Source organism: Cetorhinus maximus, chromosome 1, assembly GCF_964194155.1.
Source record: "Cetorhinus maximus chromosome 1, sCetMax3.hap1.1, whole genome shotgun sequence".
Taxonomy (NCBI): Eukaryota; Metazoa; Chordata; class Chondrichthyes; order Lamniformes; family Cetorhinidae; genus Cetorhinus; species Cetorhinus maximus.
The window spans coordinates 7,429,770-7,443,407 of record NC_135879.1 but is presented as its reverse complement, the minus strand read 5'-3'; the positions used below and the strand labels follow the sequence as shown (position 1 = coordinate 7,443,407).

The 13,638-nt window shown below is 46.8% G+C and overlaps 1 protein-coding gene across 3 annotated transcripts in view; it reads left to right on the top strand.

The window, feature by feature from the left end:
* Positions 1-13,638, top strand: part of grid2 (glutamate receptor, ionotropic, delta 2) — a 928,012-nt gene that overhangs the window by 863,119 nt on the left and 51,255 nt on the right. The window lies entirely within an intron of this gene.

Here is a 13,638-nt window from a genome sequence, read left to right as displayed (position 1 = left end):
GAAGGTGAATGAGAACCCTGAGACTGGAAGTGAGCCAGACACAGACTCCCCTCCCTCCCAACCCCCTCAACTCTCTGTCACACACACACTCTTCCCCTGCCCCCGTCTCTCAGAGAAACACACTCACCCTCTGTCTCACACACACACACACACACACATGCACACTTACCCCTCTGTCTCTCTCATAAACACACACGCACACACCTCTCTCTCTCACACACACACTCACCCTCTTTCTCTGTATACACACACACCCACAAACCCTGTCTCTCTCTCACTCAAATACACACAAACATTTACCCTCTCTCCTTCACACACATACTCACCCTCTCTCTCTCTCTCTCTCTCTCAGACACACATACACACTCACCCTCTCTCTCCCTCTCTCACTCACACATACACACATTCACTCTCTCCTCTCTCTTGCTCTCTGTCAGACACACATACTCTCTCTCAGCCAACCACATACCCGCCCTCACCCGCTCACCGACCCGCCCTCACTCACCCACCCGCCCTCACTCGCCCACCTACCCTCACTCACCCACCCACCATCACCCACCCTCACTCACTCGCTCACCCGCCTCACTCACCCGCCCTCATACACCTACCTACCGTCACTCACCAAGTTGGCTGTGGGGGTGGGGGGAGATGTGATGAGAGAGGAAGCGTGGCCTGGAGTACTGCTTAAAACCTAGCAGCACCAGAATGCGTGTGTCCGTCAAGGGGAGCGCTGAGAACTGGTTGAACTCGGGAGGAACCAGGGAAATGTGGCCAGAGCCAGAAGAACGCAGGGAGAACTGGGGGAATGCTGGAGGAACTAGGAGGATGCAGCCGGAGCTGGGTCAAAGCACTGGAAGCCAAGGGGGAAAGCGTGGTGAGCAAAGGCCAAGCATGTGTTCCAGAGTTGCCAGTGTTCGATGTTCCTCCAGTCATAGCCTGGGTTCTGTTCCATGTTTGCTGCTGATAGGTTCAATAGTGAGCCTATCAGCAGCAAACCGGGGGGAGAAACAGGCTGTGATTTGAGGAGCAGTCCCCTGGAGAAGTTTTCAAACTCACTGATGCCCCTGTTCCACTGGCATTTTCAACAAAAGCTCCACGGGCAACATAGAGGGTGTGGCCCATGGACCGCGGGCTGGACAAGCCTGTTCTAGATGGTGGAGGTAACGGGGTTGGAAGGTCCTGTTTGCACTTATTCCTAATTTTCCTGTTTACTCTGTTTCCATTTCTTGGGCCTGCAGTTTGCACCTAGACTGTTGGACAAAACCTAAACCAAGATCTGCTGGGGGGGGGGGCAGCAACTGGAGATACATAACGGGAACATGAATAAAAATTTTATCCCTGGCCTCTATGTCTCCAGGCCACATCCCTGTAATGCCCGTGAATGACAAAAGACTTGGACATGCCTGATGTAGGTGGATCTTAAGGGCAGAACGGAGAAATTCTGCAGCACCATTAGGCTGGTGAAAGTGCCGCATGGCAGAGCATCACCACATCACTTTGCACAGTCATTAACCCTACCCTAAACCCAAGGGACGGGGTCAATGTGGGGTGTGTTAGCCTTTAGTCCAAGAGCCGGAGGCCCAAGTCAGAAATGAGATATATTTATTCCTCCTCTACCACCACCGGAGTCACTATGTTTCTTCGAGAAGTAAAGAGGACAGGCAGAAGAGATTATTAACCTTCTGGGAATGATCACCTTTGGATTTTCAAGCCCCATTTTGGTCTGACTGCAGAACCTGTGCCTGTTTTCAGCAGATGTGGATCTTTCTGGGTCCAACACAAATGCTTCAGTTGAATGTTCCAGGTTGGAAGTACAAAAATTGCCATAGTAACACAGTGGAGCTATGGGCAAAAGTGCCCACTTCCCTCTGAAGCACTCTTTATTTTCACCTTGAACCAGAAATTTATGAACCCATCCTAATTGGAATTCAACATCGTTCAGGACAAAGTAGTCCACCTGATTGGCACCCCATCCACTACTTTAAGCATTCACTCCCTCCACCACGGACACACAGCAGTGTGTGTACCATTTACAAGATGCACTGCAGCAACTCACCAAGGCTCCTTCGGCAGCACCTTCCAAACCCGCAACCCCTACCGCCTAGAAGGACAAGGGCAGCAGACTCATGGGGGCACCGCCACCTGCAAGTTCCCCTCCAAGCCACACACCATCCTGATTTGGAACTATATCACTGATCCTTCACGGTCACAGGGTCAAAGAAGTGAGGCTCCCTTCCTAACAGCACTGTGGATGTACATACACTACGTGGACTGCAGCGTTAAAGAAGATGGCTCCCCACCACCTTGTCAAGGGTAATTAGGGATGAGTAATAAATGTTGACTTTGCCAATAATTCCCACACCTCAGGAACAAATTCAAAAAATGCCCCCATCGTACTCCCCATTTTATGCAATTTCAGGGCTTAGGTGCGGTAAATGAACTGTAACTGGCCATTTTTTTTTCCCCATTGTGCATAATTCTTACTCACAGGGATAAGAATAGCTATGTCTTTGCAATAAAAAAAAGTCTGTGATTTTTGCCAGCCGTTTTAGCATTAAAAGCCTGCCAGAAATCGAATATCCAGGGCCTGAGGGAGTTGAACTCCCTGCCTGTCAGACCACATCAGAGACTGAGGAGAAATCAAACTGGGCTGTTCTTCCAATGTTTCTCCAACACCTCTTTGGCTCGAGCAAGGTCTACTCTGAGAGTTTGGTGGATTGTATGTAAGACAGCTGCTGCTGCGAGATGAATTATCAGCGCCTTTTTTTTTTCCCCCATCAATTCTGGTTGGATACACAGCAGGTCATCAATGGAATGAGCGTCTTTTGATATGAAAGCTCCTCCTGCTGTGAATCCAAATCATCTCTGGCAGCATGGCTGAATCTGAAAGATGCTTCAGTCTCCATGGTGGTTATTTTTATTTCACCAATTAGCACTCTCAGCACAGAGCTTTGTGTGACAGGGAACACAAAACCCTTGAGGTCAGCACAGCCTGTGTGACTTTCCATTGCTAAATTTTATGTCCCGATCTCAAACATAGAGAGTCTCATGTTTTGAATCTTTATGGATCGTCCCATTCCCAGTGGGATCCAAAATAGCATGCCAGAGGCAAAAGCAGAAGGACACAAGTCGTTTGAATTGAGGTGAACTTGCATTTATATGTGTCCTCTCACAACCTCACAGTACATCCCAAAGCGCTTTATGGCCAATGAAGTACTTCTTGAAGTGTAGTTACTGCTGAGATTTCGGAAAACGTGGCAACCAATTTGGACAAAGCAAGATCCCACAAACAGTGGGGTTTGGTAAAGGGTAAGATCATTTGTTTCAGTGACCTTGGTTCAGGGATAAATGTTGGCCAGAGCCTGGGGCAGATTTATAATGGAACACACCGTGCCGTGGCAGGGGGTCCCCAAATAACAGGGCGGGGTGGGGCCCAAAATGATGAGGGGAGTGCTGAACTGTTGGAAGTGCCATCTTTAGCTGAGACATTAAAGCGTCTGCTCAGCTGTGTGCAAAAAAAAATCTCCTGGTCGTTTCCGCCCCCCCCTCCCCCACCCTCTCAAGACACTAAACAAACCATTATGCGATTTGCGAGCTTGATGTGGCTGGTGTGAAGAGGTGGTAGAGGAAGAGTGTTGTGGGGAATGGGGAAGGAGGATCGTACCTTTTCTTCCTCTCAAAATTAAGCCCTCAAATAGCACGCTTTTAAAGCTCCAGGATATGGGCCCACTGTCTTACAATTCTAGGCAACGTTCGAGGAAAGCTGAATGTTTTTACTTTGGGAAAGCCTTGAATCTTTTGATTTGGTCGTAGGCAGCAAGATCGAGACTTATTCTCAAGGATTCACATTGTTCAAACACTTCACAGATTTTATCGGGTGAAAAATCAATCAGAGCTTTTTTTTTATATGCAAACTCTTTCAATCAATTCTGGATCTTCGATTGTGACAGCATCAAGATGATCAGGCAGCAGTCCATTCTCAAGATTTCAGAGCGGGGAATGCTTCCCTTGATTTTGTTTCTCGCCGACCACTGTCATGTTAACAGCGAGGCCGATGTTTCCTCCTCAAATAATGGGGCCTTCCGAAACAAAAAGCCTCAAATGTACAAGTGGGGCAGGGGGGGTGGGGTCATGATCTTTTTACTTCATTTATCGAACTTACCCCAACGTGGTTTTTGCTTTATTCTCAAAAGAAAACACACATTTTATTGATTTTGGTTGACAATATAATCAGCTCAAGGCACATGTATCTGTGAAAGCCTGTATTCAGCTGGCTGAACCTGAATAGCTTTTCCTTTCTCTCCTAGAAATCAGCTATTAACAGCACACAGCAGCAGATCATCTTCCACCCCCCCCCACCCCCCCACCAAAACACAGGACCTGGTTTTCACATTAGAAGATACAGGAAGTTTTTATGCATTTTTTTTTCTTCAAGCTGCCATTCCAGCCAAAATAACAGAAGTATCTTCCCCCTCAAAAGGCCGTCTGCTTCATACAAACATTGTCTTGAACTAAATTCTGGCAGGAGGAAGCCTTATCCTCAGCTTTGCCATTCAAATATTCTGTCGCTTGGTTTTTGCAGGAAAGAAATATCAATTTAGACACATAAGTTCACGCAACGCCAGTTTCTTCAAAATAACTAACAAGAAGGCAGTAATTTTACATACAGTCTCAAAAAAAATTAGCTCAAAGGAAATTTAGTGGGTGTGCTGCTGGACAACTGCTTCTTGCTAAGACACCAAGACCCTAGGTTCCTGAAACAAACTTTTGATGTAGAGTTGTCAAAGACGCTGTAAAAGCTGATATTTTTCCCCAAGACAAAATTCCTATTTTAAATAGTCCCTATGCAAGTGCAAGTCTGAAGACCTGATTGAAGATAAAGAGCCTTTGCGGCTCTTCTTAATCCTCATTTACAGTGGATTTCTAACACTCTGGGTTATTTACAGTTTGAAAAATTTAAGACTATTTCTTCTTTTGGGTTGGGGATGCCTGCACCAAAATAATGATGTTCCTTGGCTGCCAGGGATGGGAAGAGAGCAGTACAGAACATTGGGGCATTAGAAGCATTATAACATTTTACATTAGCAATGGTGTCCAGGACTTGCCCCCTTGTGATGTGAGCCTATGGAGATCTGCAAGTAATTCAAAAAAAAATGTGTATAGACTGCTAGAACTCCAACCAACTTAAGAGGGCAGCAGCACACTGACTAGAAAATAAAATGGGAAGAGTGCCTCTTACAGGTCATAGGTCTGTGCTTCAACATTACTGTCCCAGCATCCTCAAGTCAACAATAAACAGATGCTCCCACAGTAGATGTGAGCATCACAGGTTAGGCCAGCATTTATTGCCCATCCCTAATTGTCCTTGCTCAGACGGCATTTAAGAGTCAACCACATTGCTGTGGGTCTGGAGTTACATGTCAGCCAGATCAGGTAAAGACAGCAGATTTCCTACCCTAAAGGGCATTAGTGAACCAGATTGGTTTTTACAGCAGTCGACAATGGTTTCATAGTCATCATTAAACTTTTAATTCCAGATTTTTATTGAATTCAAATTCCACCATCTGCCATGGCAGGATTCGAACCCAGGTCCCCAGAGCATTACCCTGGGGTCTCTGGATTACTAGTCCAGCGACAATACCGCTACTCCATTGCCTCCCCGTGTAGAACTGCTTACGGTGTTCCCAACCTCAGCAGGAGATGGGGAAGGAAAAGCATATAAAAGAAAAGACAAAAATATTGGTTTCCAATTACCATTCTTGAGCCTCCATTCAACTGGTGGCAATGGCCAATTCCTGGGGAGGGACTGCCTGCTGGCCTTCAGAGCCCCAGACTGGGGAGCAGAGGGAAGCGGTCCCGAGGGAGGGGGGCCATGAAGATGAAGCTGCGCACAGGGCCCCACCAACTCTAAATCCGCCACTGGCCAGGGCACCAGGGAGAACATAGGAATTAAAATGTTAGCGGAAGCTTGGACATTAGTTGTGAAGCACCTCGGGGTGGCCCAAGGGTGTGAAAGGTGCCACATAACTGCAGGTTGACAGCTCGTTTGACACCTATTCTGATTTCTATGTTGAGTGCAGACAATGGTGATAAAAATCAGGAGCAATGTAAAAGGTAAACACCCAATATTCATTGTTACCTATTTTACACTTGCACACAAAGTCAATACTCCCCTCAGCGTGCACCACATAATATCACACTGGTGGTGCACTGTATGTTTCAGTATACCCTGAACAATGTCAGGGGAAGTTTCCTTGTTTTATTGGAAAGAATATTCCACAGAAATTTCAAACTATAGAGAAAAGAACACAAGGAATATCCTAACAATGGTTCCTGCTCTGGAATATTTCATAAAATCATAGAATGATTACAACGCAGAAAGAGGCTACTCGGCCCATCATGTCTGTGCTGGGCCTCTGAAGAGCAATTCACCTTCTGCCACCCACCTGCCTTTTCCCCGGAGTCCTGCAATTTTTCCTTTTCAGATGACGACCCAATTCCCTTTTGAAAGCCTCAATTGACCCTGCTTCCACCGCACTCTCAGGCAGTGTAGTCCAGATCCTAACCACTCATAGCATGAAAAAGTTTTTGCTCATGTCGCCATTGCTTCTTTTGCCAATTACCTTAAACCTGTGCCCTTGGGTTCTTGGTCCTTCCACCAATGGGAGCAATTTCTCCCTATTCACTCTTTCCAGACCCCTGGTGATTTTGAACACCTCTATCAAATCTCCTCTCGACCTTCTCTTCTCCAAGGGAGCAGTCCCAACTTTTCCAATCTCTCTACGTAACTGAAGCTCCTTATCCTTGGAGCGTTTCTCATGAATCTTTCCTGCAACCTCTCAAATTCCTTCACATCCTTCCTAAAGTGTGGTGCCCAGAACTGAACGCAATAATCCAGTGTTTTACTCCATAACAGTCCAATGTTCACTACTGCACCCAATAGTGTCTCCAATAAGAATTATTGCTTTTTGTTTTCCTTGTGTCCCTGTGTAGCTCCTTGGGACATTTTCCAACATTAACACTGCTACATAAATGTAAGTTGCAGTTGTCAGTTTCATAATGGGCTGGAAATTGGTGTAGCACAGCATCTTTATTTTATTCTTTCATGGGATGGGAGTATCGCTGGCAAGGGCAGAGTTGTTTCCCATCCCTAACTGCCCTTGACTGGAGCGGCTTGCTAGACCATTTCAGAGGGCAATTAAGAGTCAACCACATTCCTATGGGACTGGAGTCGCATGTAGGCCAGACCAGGTCAGGATGGCAGATTCCTCCCCTAAAGGACATTAATGAGCAGATGGGTTTTTATGACAATCCAGTAGTTTAATGGTCATTATTACTGAGAATTTTTTAAATTCCAGATGTATTAAATAATTGAATTTAAGCTCTACCTTCTGCCACAGTGGAATTAGAACCTGTGCCCACTATGCCACCATCCCCCTTTCCTGTGTTAGAACTGTCCCTGCACCCTCCAGCTCAAAACAATCTTTGTCCATAAAGTTGCGGAAAATGCAAGCTAATAATGGCACATTTTGAGGGAAACAGGGCATCTGGGACCTGTGTAAGCAATGGGGTATCTCCTAAACCAATGAGATTTAAATGATAAATAAACAGCAGACTGAGAAGGGGTCGGGGGGGGGGTGAATTCAACATGAAATCAAATACCAAAAGGGAAATAAAGAGCGGGAAAGAAAGGCTGGATTAAGAGGGAGAGCAAAATCTCTCTGAAAAATTCTAAACCCGAAGGAATGAGACTCCATACTCATAATAGTTAATTTTTGGTGTCAGAATGGCTGATTGACTATCATTAATACTAATCACATCGTTAAAAAGGTACTTGCCCCTCTCCTGAAGTTGCTGAAACATCTACTCATTTAATAACTGTGAGCCTCATTAGTCTTACTGATATTTTGACAACAAGCTTCGACCTAAAATTGCTCCAGAAGCCTTAATGGAGTTGGGATCAACAGAGACGAAACCAGGACAGAGAGGAAAATGAAGCAGGCTGCTTGTGAATAAATCAAACCTGATTTATTATTTCATATCATTCCTCAGGAGAAATTTGATTGACCAGAGTCGCGCGGCAATGCCAATATTTCAACAAAAGCATTTTCTCCGTTAACAGTTCCGTTACCGGAAACTGTCAGTTGCTCATTCACCGAACGTCGAACGGATTGATAAATATTGCCGGTCACCTACGCCCCGCAAAACAACAGGCAACATTTCATTGGCTAGCTATTAAATAGGTCATTTCCTGCCTGTTCTGAATTCTAAAACATGCCATTTATGAAGGAACCAAAACCTACAGCTGGGCTCTCCCCTTTCTTCCACTCACAGTGAGTGTAAGAAGGGTGCGATCATTTAACGCGGCTACAAAAACCATCACAGAATCTGCAGCCGTCACTCAGTCGGCATAAAGGCCGTTCACTCTGCCGCTAAAAACAGGAATCTGTTTTGCTGCAGTCCCTCTTAAAAAACAAACACAGCTCGGTACTATTAAACGGGCCCCTGCAGTTTAAGTCACTCTCGTTATTCAAAAGGCTTCTCGTTACATTTCCTCAGCTGCCAACAGTTTACGATCACGTCGTAAACCTTAACTGCAACTTCAGTGGGAGATAGGTCAGAGACACAGTGCAGATGGTTTGTTTATCTCCCAGGGTTTCCACGTGGGTGGGGAATTCGGAAAAAGCTCCATGGACATCCCAAGCATTCCTGTCTCTTTTATGGTAAAACATTCTTGAATAATAGGGCCTACTGGAACCTCAGCTCGGTTTCAGTCTAGTGCCAAAGTTTTAGGCCCAGGAGTGTTTCAATTTGCACAGGCACTGTTTAAATGACCGGTTCACTTCGCACCTGGAAGATGGCCATAGAGAGGCCGCTAACTGGGAGAGATCACGTGGTCCCTAGTTTCCCACCAGTTTCTATGTAAGTAGAGGGATGGAGTATCTGGAGAGACTCGTTCCAGGGAAAGGGTTAAAAGGACATGCCCTGGTAAAGGGCAGGCTGTCACTTTGCTAATATGGCCCAATTGGGAGAATTCCTGTTCATTCAGGGTGTACAATGGAAAGTTTTAGACTCAACTTGGAGAGGCCTCTTCAAAAATAACAATGGCATGCATTTATATCGCACTTTTAACATAGTAAAACATTCCAAAGTGCTTCACAGGACCGTTATCAAACTAAGTGAGTGTCAGCCATGTCTCAGTTGATAGCACTGTCAGCTCTGAATCACAAAGTTCCAAATCGAAGTCCCACCCCAAGGCTTGAGCACGAAAATTAAGGCTGACACTCCAGCTCAATACTGAGGGAGTGCTGCACTGTCAGAGATGCAGTCTTTCAAATGAGACATTCAACCAAGTTCTCATCTACCTGCTCGGATGGATGTAAAAGATCCGGTGGCACTATTGCGAAGAGGAGCAGGGGACGTATCCCTGATGCCCTGGCCAATATTTATCCCTCAATCAATATTTCAAAAACAGATGATCTTGCCTTCATCACATTGCTGTTTGTGGGAGCTTGCTGTGTGCAAATTGGGTATCGCATTTTCTACATTACAACAGTGACTACACTTTAAAAGTATTTCATTGGCTGTGAAGCATTTTCAGATGTCCAGTGATTGTGAAAAGCACTATAGAAATGCAAGGGCAGAATTTTGCCCTCAGATGGCGTGTGGGCCCCACCGGCTCAGCAGCGGGTGGACAGCCGACCCCCGCCACCGAAACGGGGCCCACCGCCATTTTGAGTGGGCGGGCCAATTAAGGCCCCGCCCAGTGGCATCCCCAATGGGAAGCGCTATGCGCACTGTTCCCTGAGACTAGGTGCTGTCTCAGGGAGATTACTGACAGTCCAAAAAACTTTAAAAATAGAAAAGTTAAAAAATTATTAACATGTCCCCCTTATATGACAATGTCACACGAGATGGGACATGTTAATAAATATCACATAAACTTTGTTAAAGTTTTTAAAAATGGACATGAACCCTCATCCCGCCAGTGGATGAGGTTTCATGTATTATCAGAATCCCCCTGGGGCTCCTGGCCTGCCCACCAGCCTTAAGGTTGGAAGTGGCAGGTCTTTAATTATCTTAATTGCTCTGTCAATGGCCTCAATTGGCCATTGACAGGTCGGCGGGCGGACAGCTGATTTCGCTGTCCACCCACCTTCCTAAAAATTTAAAGGGACCGGGATGACGTCGGGGATTCCTCCCGCGTCATTTTCCCATCAGCGAGCAGGCCCCGCCCCCAAATCGCCGGCGGGAAAATTCAGGCCCAAGTCTTACTTTCATTCTTTCTTAAATCTGACACTAAGCCACACAAGGAGATATTAGGACAGGTGAGGGAGATTTTAAGGAGTGTGTCTTGAAGGTGGGGAGAGAGGAGGAGAGGTTTAGGGAGGAAATTCCAGAGCTCAGGGCCCAGGCAACTGAAGACATGGCCACTAATGGTGGAACAATGGAAATCAGGGGTGCACAAGAGTCCAGAATTGAGGGAGTGCAGGAACCTCAGAAGGTTGCAGGGTCGGAGGAGGTTACAGAGGTCGGGCAGGGTGAGGCCATGGAGAGGTTTGAAAACAAGATGGGAATTTTAAAATCAAGGCATTGCTGGACCAGGAGACGACCTAGGTCAATGAGCACCAGAGTGACGACTAGATATAGATCTGCTTAAACTTGGTGGAGCTGGATTATTCAGGCACCAGTTAAAATTAAATCACAGGCATAATAGTGACATAGGTCCCAATTTGTCATAAATTAAGGATGTAGCCTGCTTGCTCTAGGCAGCTGTATCAACCTCCTGCAGGTTAAAACGATAGATGGTGGGAAAAGGCTGCCCCCAAAGCTGGTTAAGTAACTTGTCAACGTGCAACTACCCCCCACCCTGCAACAAGATAGGTTTCAAATCGACACAACGTATCGTTCAATTTATCGCGAGCACTGTCATGTGAGATCAAATAGTTTGAAAACTAATATCACGGCAAATTAACTCTGAACATAAATTAACAGTTTGCAAATTAAAAGATACATGAATGCTGTTTCGACAAGATGCTGTTATTTTATTAATTGAACAGTGTTCATCATATGCCTTCATCAAAATTAATGTGCATTGAATTCCTAAATAATTAAGTAACGCTTGCCATTTATTTAAATTAAATGAGAAACATTATGTTGTTTGAAATGCCAAATATCATAGCGACAGGATTTCATTAACATTTGGAATGTATATGTTTTCAAAGGAGCTGATTATGGTCTTTTGACCAAAATAATATTGATTTATTCTTTCTCTTTCTGAGAACAGAAATGAGCACATGAAATTTGTTGAGTTGTGTCTACAGTTTAGTTAAACTGGTGCTCACATTATACCGTTTTGGGGGTTGTTGGTTGAATTGGGCACACACACTCAGAGTGACGCACTTTTGATGGTCAGTGTCATGTCGTGTAGCCTTGGGAGGGGCAGGGGCCATTAAGGGACTCACGGTGTTACTCCATGGCCCTGTGTTTTAGTGTACTTTACTTGATACTTTAGTGTATCAATAATCTTCATTCCCAAAGACAACTACACAGTGGAGCAAGATGCCAAAGGAAATAGTCATAGCCCTATCACTCAAAATCTTCAAGACTCACCTCTGGATTCTTTTCATTTGCAAGTTTTTCATTATCAGGACAACCGTTTCAGCAAGGTCACCAATCCAGCATGGGGCGTGTGGCAGCGGTGTTCAGCTGCCCTACAGAAGAGGTCAGCCATCCAGTGCAGGGAGAGGATGAATGTTCTCATCCATCCCATCAGGGTAAGTCAGCCATCTCATCACTCTCAACTCACACACCCATCACACACCCACAGGGATCTCACACCTCAAGGGACAACACCACTAACTCTCTCACACACCCTCACATCCCTATCAGGCTCATATCCTCTGGAGCTCTCATCCTCATCCCATCCATGGCTCCTCCGCTCACCACACAAACATTCCACACAGTGCCATGCGTCCTGCTCTCTCCATCTGTTTCCATGCAGGAGAAGCTGGCTCACAACAGCAGGGAGAGGTCCCAGATCAGGGGTAGAATAACCCACATTAGGCCCCTCACTCACTTTGAGGAGTGTGCCATCGCGCTGACTGGTAAGGATGTGGACCGTGCCTGCTGAGACGGTGAGGTCGGCGGCAAACACCCACGTGAGGACCCTGCACCACATCCTCCCTCTCTCAACACAACTGTGAGTGCTCTCTCTCCTGCTTTTGACTCTGCTGCCATGCATTAATTATCTCTACTTTGGTTCACAGGGAGCTCTGCCAAGGGTCCGACACCCTCAGCCAGCCAGTCCCTCAGCTCCATCCAGGTCCTCACCTCCAGCCAAGAGGACACCTCCTCCATTGAAAAGCTGGAAATAAGCAGCCTGGAAGACCCATCACAGCGCTTGCCCACACCCTGCACCAGCGCAGAGACACACACCTCAGTGCGACCTAGATCTAGAGTAGGCTCATGTTCACAATCTCGTGGTCACCACACGGACATGTGTCTGCAGCAGGATGAAGCAAGTTTAACCGAGCTCCCCGGCACTGGGAGGACTGCTGGGCAAGAGGCATCTGTGAGGTCCGAGTCAGATGACCAGCCTCTGGATTCGGCCTTCGGACTCACCCTGGAGAGTCAGCAGAAGGTGTGGGAACATCGTGCAGAGCTGTTGGAAGCCCTCAATTGAGTGTCACATGAGTCAGAGGAGTGCGACCACTTGCTCTCTGATGAAGTGGTGCCCACATATGCATCTATGCAGGCCCCCATGGGAAGGATGGTGGATGCTATGGAGATCCTGGTCCAGCAGAACGCGCAGATGCACGCAGGCCTGCACTCCATCAAGGTAGCCATGGTTGAGTTGCTGCAGTGACAACGCGAGAGGGAAACGGGGCACCTTGATGTCCCGCCAGGTGCTCCTTCCTCAAGGAGTCAGGTCGAGGCCTTCGGGCACCCGAAGGGAGGAGGAGTGGCACCTGAGCACCCCTAGGTCATCCACTCACAAATCTCAGAGGCTGTCCTCTCCCTCCGAGTCCCCTTTGCCTGTGACCCCCTCAACCTCATCTTCTGTCACCACAGATGGAGCAACTGGCCCAAAGGAGGGCAGCCAAAGTAAATTGGGACCCTCAAGTCCTTGGCTGTCCAGAGGACACACGCTGAAGTCATCAGGGGCAAAAGGAACAACCATTGCACAGGCTGTCTCCACCCCTGCTGCGGGTGTCAGGGTGGAGCATAGAAGAAGTGGTAGGCCAAGAAAATTTCTGATCACAAGTGATTGCACAGGTGAACACATTTTGTCACTTTATAACTGAAAATATATACACGTTCACTGAAAAATGTGCAATGGTGTTTTCAGCTTCATTTACAGGCTTCGCGAGTCTTCCTCCTGCAACCCCTCCCCAGCCCTCGCCACTAGCTGTTCAGCTGCACACAGCCGGACCATGAGTGATTCTGGAGGAAGAAGTGTGTGTGTGTGTGTGTGTGTGTGTGTGTGGCAGGGCCTTTCGGAGCCTCATGCAAGCACTCTCCACACACGCAGAGCCTTCCTCCATCACACTCATCGCAATGTCCCAGCATTTTCACTGCTGCCTGCTGGGCTTCTCTTTCAGTTGTCCATCTGAGCCGACCTACATCTCCACCCAC